Source organism: Octopus bimaculoides, chromosome 15, assembly GCF_046866305.1.
Source record: "Octopus bimaculoides isolate indiv1 chromosome 15, ASM4686630v1, whole genome shotgun sequence".
Taxonomy (NCBI): Eukaryota; Metazoa; Mollusca; class Cephalopoda; order Octopoda; family Octopodidae; genus Octopus; species Octopus bimaculoides.
This window is the reverse complement of record NC_142942.1, coordinates 12,088,044-12,098,043: the sequence shown is the minus strand read 5'-3', so window position 1 is coordinate 12,098,043 and position 10,000 is coordinate 12,088,044.

Genomic DNA, 10,000 nt, shown 5'->3' with positions numbered 1-10,000 from the left:
GGGTCGATGTTATCGACATAGCCCTCTCCCAATTCCCATACTTGGTGGCCTTCTGCCACAATTTGAAACTAATACTCAACATGCAGAAGGCAATTAGCTGGCAGAATCGTTACCGCGTCGAGCAAAATGCTTAGCAGCATGTCTCCCTGCTCTTAATCAACAGAAAGCCTGAGGACATCTTTCTAGTATTTACACACAGCAGGAATGAAATTCGGGGTAGAAAAGAAACAGACATTGAAGGATGTTGAACAACAATTCATCGGAATGGAAATGATGCTGGTACTTGTTGCATTACATCTTTCCAAACTTGCACAGTACTGATCTTCCTATCACCACAACTTTTGAAAATGTCATACCGCCCGCGTTCGCGCAACACAACACCGAAAAATCGCAAATTTAATGTACGTTCTGAAAGGTTTGGGTATTCCAATTTCGTTACCATCAACACAACCCAGTTTCATTCTCATGATACACTTGGGAAATTAAGAGCCTTTCACATTTAATTAAGTCATTTAATATTTTCATGAATGTTTCGATTTCCTCAGTTGCTGCGCTGGTTGCTTCATCATGAGTAAATTTTATTACCCCTTCCATAGTGATTTCTAAATCGCCATAATCAGCCGTTTCTAGCTTCGAAATTCTTCAATTTCTACACACGTACGTTGTTACCTCAAAATGCTTTAAGGACAAACCAGGACGTTACTGCCGCCTCAAGATCTGTATATTATACAACTGCCTTAGGCTTTCTTGCACCAGTAGAGGAAGATTTGGAATTTGCATCAACAGAACTATATTCTTTGAAATTTTGGAACAATCCCAGAAACTTTGAAAGAAGTGAGAAGGTCGATTACATTGACCACAGTTCATGACTGTTACTTGTTTTATCGACTGTGAAAGGATGAAAGAAAAGCAAGATGGCCGTGGTGGAATTTTAGCAAATATCGCGTAAGCATTTTCTCTACGTTCTAAAGACTATGCCAGCTCAAAATACTGTATCTCAAAGAAATATAATGCTGTTGATACAAAATATCTCCTTAGCGTTCTGTAAATAGGAAATTATTTTTCATGAATTCTCACCACCGAAGCATCTGCCCCAAACTTCCTAATAGTCCAGAATCGCAGATTAGGATTCCCAGACAGGGTTGCAGAGTGTTATTCTCCATCGAAGTCTTAACGTAAAATACATGACAGAAAATGCTTCATCACAGAAACAGTCCATAAAAATTACAGGGCAAAGCAGATTATGTTGCTTATGGTAACAATTCTGTTACCGTCTGTATTGCACTACGCTGCTGAAGTAGATATTCTGGCATAAATATTACTCAAAAGATACACACACGAACGTTAGGCGACTTTGACTTGGCCTGTTTTAATCCTTCCCTCGGAGCGTATATTATTAGATATGAAAAGAAAATATGGCTAGGTTATATCATGATATTTGAAGAGAAAAATTATCGTTGTGCTCGCCATATTAAGTTACGTATCACCACAATTTTGCTAAATTATAAATGCTGTGTATATTCTCTGTATCTTTTACCTTTTTCGCTACCTTATATATTTTACGTATGTATGTATACATCTATTTATGGGCTTCCACACAGTTTCTGTCCACCAAATTCTCTTATAAGGCATTGGCCGGCCGAGACACTTGCCCAAGGTGTCACGCAGTGAGACTAAGTTCGAAATCACATGGTTGCAAAGCGACCTTTTTAACCACACAGCCAAGCCTGAGACTATTACACCACATATCAAAACAGCATTTACTGCAATATCCTGCTTCGTCACTACATTACAATACGAGACACTGTAATACACTACATCCCTTCTTCCTATCATTATTATTCAGCAATACATCATATAAGCATTCCCTACAGACACTACACAGGCAGCGAGCTGGCAGAATCGTTAGCACATCAGACAAAAACATTTTGCGGCATTTCGTCTGTCTTAACGTTCTGAGTACAAATTCTGCCGAAGTCGAACGTGCTCATCATTTCGGGGTGGATAAAATTAGTACCACTTGAGTACTTGGATCAATGTAACTGACTTAGCCCCACCCCCGAAACTGCTGGTTTCGTGTCAAAATTTGAAACCATTATTATTCAAGACTACATCATATAACCATTGCCTATAAATACTAAAACGTCGGTGAGCTAGCAGAATCGTTAGCGCGTCAAATAAAAACGCTTAGCGGTATTTCTTCCGGTTCTTTACGGTCTCAGTTCAACTCCCACCAATGCCAACTCTGTTTTTCATTCCTTCAAGACTGATAAAATAAGATACGAGTCAAGTACTGTAATCTATGTAGTCGACTTGCTCCCTCCCATAAAAAAAAAAATACTTGCTGGTTTTGAAGTCCGCATTGGCTCGGAAGCCCGTACAAGTAAATGTTGTGATCTCGGATGGCTGTAACGTTTTGGAAACCGGGTAACTGGTTTTTTGAATCTTGAAGATGAAGAAAAAAATTTTTTTAAATAGGGGCAGGCATGGCTGTGTCGTAAGAAGTTTACTTCTCGTCGTCTTGGTTCCTGGTTCAGACCCATTACATGGCATCTTGGGCAAGTGCCTTCTTCTATAGCCTTGGGCCGATCAAAGCCTTGTGAATGGATTTGACAGCTAGAAACTGAATCAAGCCCGTCGTATATATATATGTGAGTGTGTGTGTGTGTGTGTGTGTGTGTGTGTGTGTGTATGTGTGTGCATGTGTATGTGTGCGTACGTACATGTGTATGTGGGAACTGAATCAAGCCCGTCGTATGTGTGTGTGTGTGTGTGTGCGTGTGCGTGCGTACATGTATGTTGAAACTGAATCAAGCCCGTCGTGTGTGTGTGTATGCGTACGCACATGTGATTTGGCATGTTTACGTCCCCGTAATGTAGCGGTTCAGCAAAAGGGGCCGATAAAATAAGCACCAGGCTTAGCAAAACATGAATACTGGGGTTGATTCATTCGAATAAAAGATCTCCAAGGCGGTGCACCAGCATGGCCGAAGTCTCATGACCGAAACAAAAAAAAAAGATAAAAAAATTCTTCATTTAGTTTTGCTTTCTAGCAGTACCTCCTGTTGAAATAGCAACAGTCTAATTCTCAATTCTCTTTGAATGGTGCTTGTTCTTGTATGTGTGTGAATCTTCATACAGTCACCATTCACCTGTTTACAAGAAATATCCGCACTGACATGATTGGCGTTTGTTACAGATCAGCTGCAATATTTCACCGTCTAAACATTGCGAAACATATGGAAACTTTGGTCTGTCTACGACCGACTACTCTTTTCCATGTAATTGCTCTTGGAAGTATTATATAAAAGAAAGAGAAGAAACACTGTGTCAATTTGCCATTCATTAACGGCATCCCATCATATGCTTTATGTCTCGTGTGTAATAAATAAGTTATTATATTTCTCGACTACGAACATTATGATATGGAAAGGAAATCAAGCTTATCAATAAACACGATTGATATGATTATTTCTATTCATTTCACAGATCCAATATTTTTACAGAAGATACGGGTTTCATACACACACACAAACACACCAACACACACAGACATTCTTAACACACAGACACATACGCATACACTTGTACAAGCAATCTTTCTTCTAAATTGTCGTAATACAAAAACAGATTTCAACGTACAATTAAACATGGAAACAGCGCTGTTGATTGTTTTATTTGAGCGTAACGTTTTAATAAACAAAACCCTCGATGTGTGGTTTGTTTGTATTAAGAAGCCCTTGGTTGGGAACTAAGGGATCAGGGATCAAGAATTATTTCAATAGTAATTTACTATTTGCATGGTCTGTGGAATGTTGTGCACTATAAACACAGAAACTAACATATTATGGAAAGTGAAACCATTTCTGTGAGGTGATACCTGAATTAATATGGTTGATAAGGCTTCTGAAGGAGACCAGAAGGTATCAAAAGGTAACTGCAAGCAGAGGACAACAGCAACTATAGCTCCGCGAATCACCAAAAGACTTTCATTATACGGAACATGAGTAGAAGTTCGTGAACTGAGCTGCGTATGATACACGCTCACGGGGGCACACACAAGCACAAACACACATTCACTCTCTCCATTGCATACATACACCACACACACACACACACACACACACACACACACACACACACACAACACACACACACACACACACACACACACACACTCACACACACATATACATATAAATAATTAGCTTGCTAGCTAGCTAACTAGATAGATAGATACAGCCTTGGCCAGAAGTATTAGACGACCCCAATGTTTTGGGGATCTGCTATCTCAATGTTAATGAAACTCGTGCACATGGTAAATTATCGTATATTTCACAATATACATTAGTTTTAATATCTGGTTGACCCTCCTTTACCGTCAATTACCGCTTTTATACTGTACTGTACATATACAACCAATTCAACATCGGTGAAATAAAGAAAATTTTTTGTTATCAATTCCAGGGACATAGTTTTCTTACACAGATGTTATTATCCGGAGACAGTTTTGTTATATTGAAGTTGAATCAAAATACAACTGTCATATTAGATTTTCTAATAGGGGTGCCGTGGATTTCTGAAAGGCATGGCAAGGGTTTCCTTGAGACAGAAAAGGTTGGGGTACTGTGCTGTAGACGATTATAACTGCTAACTAAAAGCTAAACAACAATTTCAAGAATCAACGAAAGTAAGAACACATTGAAGTATGAGGTCCCAGGAGACTGATAGAAAACAAATGCAATTTCTTTGATCATAGGTCACCTCGATTCGGGATCATATAAGGGGTGGGTTGGGGTGCCGAAGTAAACAACTACAACAGCAACAACGACGTCGATGTATACGATGACAGCAACAACAACGAAAACGATGGCAAGTACGAGGGCGATGTAGATAAGATCACAAACGACAAGCAAATGTTCCGTAATAGCTCGCACCCCTGGCATTCGCCCTACCATACTGGGGTTCACAGAAATTGTATATGCCAGCCCACAGACACACGGACACACACTCACACACACAGGCACAGTCATTCACGTACACACGTACGAACACACTCATATATATAGACACAGTGATGCACAGAGTCACAATATACATACGTACATAGCCGTATGCACACACATTTATAGTTATGTACACAGCAAATACATTTGCATACACATACATACGTCATGTAAATATATATATTTGTATGAATATGTGTGTGTGTGTATGTGTGTGTGTGTGTGTATGTGTGTGCGTGTGTGTGTTGGGTATGTATGCATGTAAGCATGTATGGGTGTATATATGTACATATGTGTGTATGTATACGTGAGCATATATATGTATGCATGTACGTATTTGCCTGTCTGACCGTCTTTCTGTCTGTGTCTCTGTCTCTTTGTCTGTCTATTTGTATATACATATGTATGTGTGTGTGTATAAATGTGTGTGTCTACATATATATGAATATACATGTATATATGTATGTGTGTGTATATATGAATATATATATATACATATATACCAACATACATTTATATATATAAAGGTATATATGTATATATATACATGTATACACACACATACATATATACATGAATATACATATATATGTAGACACACAAACATACATACAGATAGATAGATAGATAGATAGATAGATAGATAGATAGATAGATAGATAGATAGATAGATAGATAGATAGATAAAATATTCATACACACATACATACATATGTATATAGAGATAGATAAACAGGCATAGACAGACAGAAAGACGGTCAGACAGGCACATACGTACAGATATACGTAGATACATATATATATACTCATGTATACATATATACATACATATTTATGTACATATGTATACATACATACATACCCAAGATATACTTACACACGTACATTTATACATACACACATTCATACATACATGCATACATACATACATACATACATACATACATACATACATACATACATACATACATACATACATACATACATACATATATCCCCACACATACATATACCACACGTATTCCATGATTGGGTGTGACTCCTAATCAGTGACACATAACTTAATTTGAAAAGAACCATGCTGATTGTTAAAGGTCAAAGGAGAAAAAGGTTACTCGAAGAATTCCAGCTTCTCTCAAGTCACAAAACTTAAAAGCGCTGAATGTTGCGTTTCTGTAACTTTTTGGAGATTTTTTCTTTTCTTTTGGTTTGTTTGATGGGGCATTTTGTCTTTTTTTTCTCTGCGTTGAGTGACTAAAGGTAGGTTTGTTTATTCATAACTCAACTTTAAAAGAGGGACCAATTTATATAGCTCCATTCATATGTAGGGCAATTTAAATGTAGGAGAATCTATATATGGACCTATTTAAATGTGGGTGTGCTTACATATGTGTCTATTTATATGTTGAGTATAATTACAAACAGTGTTTTGATGTTGGCAAATGTCAAAGAAGATAGGTTTACGATCTAGGGCGTTATATATATATATATTTATAAAGAGAGAGAGAGAGAGAGAGAGAGAGAGAGAGAGAGAGAGAGAATGAGAGAGAGAGAGAGAGAGAGAGAGAGAGAGAGAGAGAGAGAGAAAGGACATAGTGTATCACTGAATAAAGATATCGATTTTTAGCCAACACCTTAAATTATTTACAGGTGTAGCTATATTATGGAAAGAAAAAAAGGTTGAAACAGCAGGATCGGTTTCGATCCTGTTTTGGGATTTCATCAGTAGCTCTACACTTTATCTAGCTTTCTATAAATGTACTACTCATAAACTCATTCTTATCAAAGGCTTAAGTGGATTAGACAAACGGATTTGCATAGATTAACTCATTCTTGTCAGCTGGTTCGATTAATAATTTGCTGGTGCGTTAAAGGAGTTTTGTTTCGACGCTATATTATATTATACGATATTTTCTGTTTTAAAACTTTTTTTCTTGTTCTATCACTGAACTGCTGCCATGCTGGAGCACCGCATCATAGGGCAAGTCGAGCAAATATATCATAGTATTTATTTTTAAAATGCTGCTTAATTTATCGTTGTATGTGTGTCAAATTGCTGAATATCGCTTCATCTGACTGTGGTTTGGAAATGTGTGTGTGTATGTTTGCGTGCAAGTGTTTGTATTTGCATAGATTGGTATATTTATGTCTGCATGTATGAAACTATTTGTCTGTGCATCTATCTATAAATGGGTACCAGTGTGTGTTTAAGAGAGAGAGAAAGAGAGAAAGTGCAAGTGTGTGTGTGTGTGTGTGTGTGTGTGTGTGTGTGTGTGTGTGTGTGTGTGTGTGTGTGTGTGTGTGTGTGTATGTGTGTGTGTGTGAGAGAGTTTTCTATGTATCTATCTTCAGTGTGAAGATTTGTATCTCTCTTCTGAAAGATGTGTACATGGCGCGTACTATCGTACTCCAGGCAAATTTATGGGGTTTTTTTTTCACTTTTTTTGCTGTGGTACTTTGCCGAACTGTTGGTGAAGAGTGATTTGCTTGGAACCTTTAAACTTAGATGGTTTACTCTTCGGCTTGCAGCGTATCTCAGCTAAAACATCCGTGTGCTGCAAAAAAAGAAGAAAAAACAATTTCAGTGGATGAAGCAATGGACACGTTATGCAGTTGAGTGATAAGCGATTCATGAAAAATGAAAAGGTGTACACTTCAAAAATAATTGTTGAGTGCCGGATTTGTTCCCTATTTTCTTCGCAGCTATTTATTATAACTGGAAAACGTATATTCCAGAGTGCGACCCAACGACTGGTGGCTTTGAGGAATATTCCGGACAAGAGAAATATTGGGTGGGGTGGGGGGGCTTTTATACTTACTATGTTTGGAAGACAAACGAGTTTATATGATATTCCCAAGTCCTCCGGGAATGATTTTGTTAACTTTCCGTTTAAACAGCTGCGAGTCAACTATATCAGGAAATAGATAAACAGGGAGAGAGTTCTTGAGGATTCCATGTTCTGAAGAGGAAAGTTTGGGTGAAAAGGTTCTTGCAGGACATGGGACGTTTGGTCAAAACTGGATTAGATTGAGAGAGAGAGAAGAGTGGGTAAAGTGAGATCTGTCATATCCTAAGAACATGTAGTAGTGGTTGAAAAGGCAGAGAGAAGATACAGCACGTTTGAGGGCCAGATGATGTAGTATGCCTTTAGGTGAGTTTATGGTAACCGGTCGAACAGATTTTTGGGGGATATAGACCGAAATATACATTCTACGATGATGATGATGATGATGACAACGACGAAGACGACGACGACGATAACGATGAGGAGAACAACGAGGAATAAGATTACGATAATGGCGGTCATGATGTTGATGAGACGACGGCGATGATGACGAAGAGGAGGGGTGGGGGAGTATGGTGGTGGTTTGGTACGACGACGACGATGATGATGATTACGACGATGATGATGATTACGATGATGATGATGATGATGACGACGACGATGATTGATGCTTTTCCCCTAAAATGCAAATACCTGGCATTTTATTTTACAAAGCATTTAAAATTTTTATATATTTTTCCGAATATAGAGATTGCAAGAGGAATGCGAACACATCTTCCGATCCCCATTGTAAATACGGTATAAGTTACTTTCATTCGACAAGGAAGGATTGGTCATTTTGTCTTGAAGTGAAGATGTTGTCTAGGCGAGTGGTTGGGATTGAAGAGTCATTTTTCTATCCGACCGAAATCTCATCAAATTCTTCAAGTACCGCTTCAAGCAGAATATGGAGGTAGGGAGTGAAAGTAATGCCTTACAGAAAATTGTTATACGTTTGGCGAGATAAGCGATTATGATGTCGCTGAGAGGACCGACCATTCCAAATTTGCCTGGAGGAAGATTCCAGAAACAGAGGCTATTCGTAACTTTGGAGTGTTCTGATTGTCTTGGAGTGAGTGGCGCTTCTCAAATGTTGAAAGTTATGTATTTGATATCACCACATAAAACATTTCATTTTCTTTCCTTTTTTTTTTTTGCATTATCTAAATATCTATCTATTTTTCTATTTATCTATCTGTTTATCTATTTTTCTATTTATCTATTTGTTTATCTGTGTATCTGTCGATCCATTTATCTGTTTATCTATCTATATATCTGTGTATCTGTCGATCCATTTATCTGTTTATCTATCTATATATCTTTCTATTTATCTATCTATCTACCTACCTACCTATCTATCCATCTATCTATTCATCTATCTATCTATTCAGCTATCTATCTATTTATCCATTTATCTGCCTATCTATCTATATATCTATGTATCTACCAACCTATCTATCTAACTATCTATCTATTTATCTATCTATCTCTCTATCAGTTTATCGAGCTATGTCGACATACCAATATATTTACATATATACCCAGATATGCACCTATACATACAGGTGGATGTCGGTATGCACATACCTGTACGTATATATGCATATACTCATTTACTATTTGTTTATATATATATATATATATATATATATATATATATATATATATATATATATATATATATATATATATATATATATATATATATATATATATATATATATATATATATATATATATATATATATATATATATATATATATATATATATATATATATATATATATATATATATATATATATATATATATATATATATATATATATATATATATATACGTGCATGTCTGTGTTGGGGGTGGGAGAGTGTATGAGCAAGCGTCAGTCAAAATAACTCGCGGTATTTGTCAGTTTTTTATTACCACCCGTTACGCTCTACGAACGAATCCCAGGTCATCTTAGACTTTCAATACGCAGAGGTCGAGGTCAGCTTAGCCTTTCGATTTTCCAAGGTCGATGAAATAAGGCACCAGCCATTTATCAATATGGCAACTAAACTCCGTCACAAGTGACCATCTTCTGCCTGCATTAGAAATTATACATACGCAGAATTGATAGTAAACCTATTGGGTTTACTATTTGGGTTTATCCCAAAAAGCCTGAAAGCG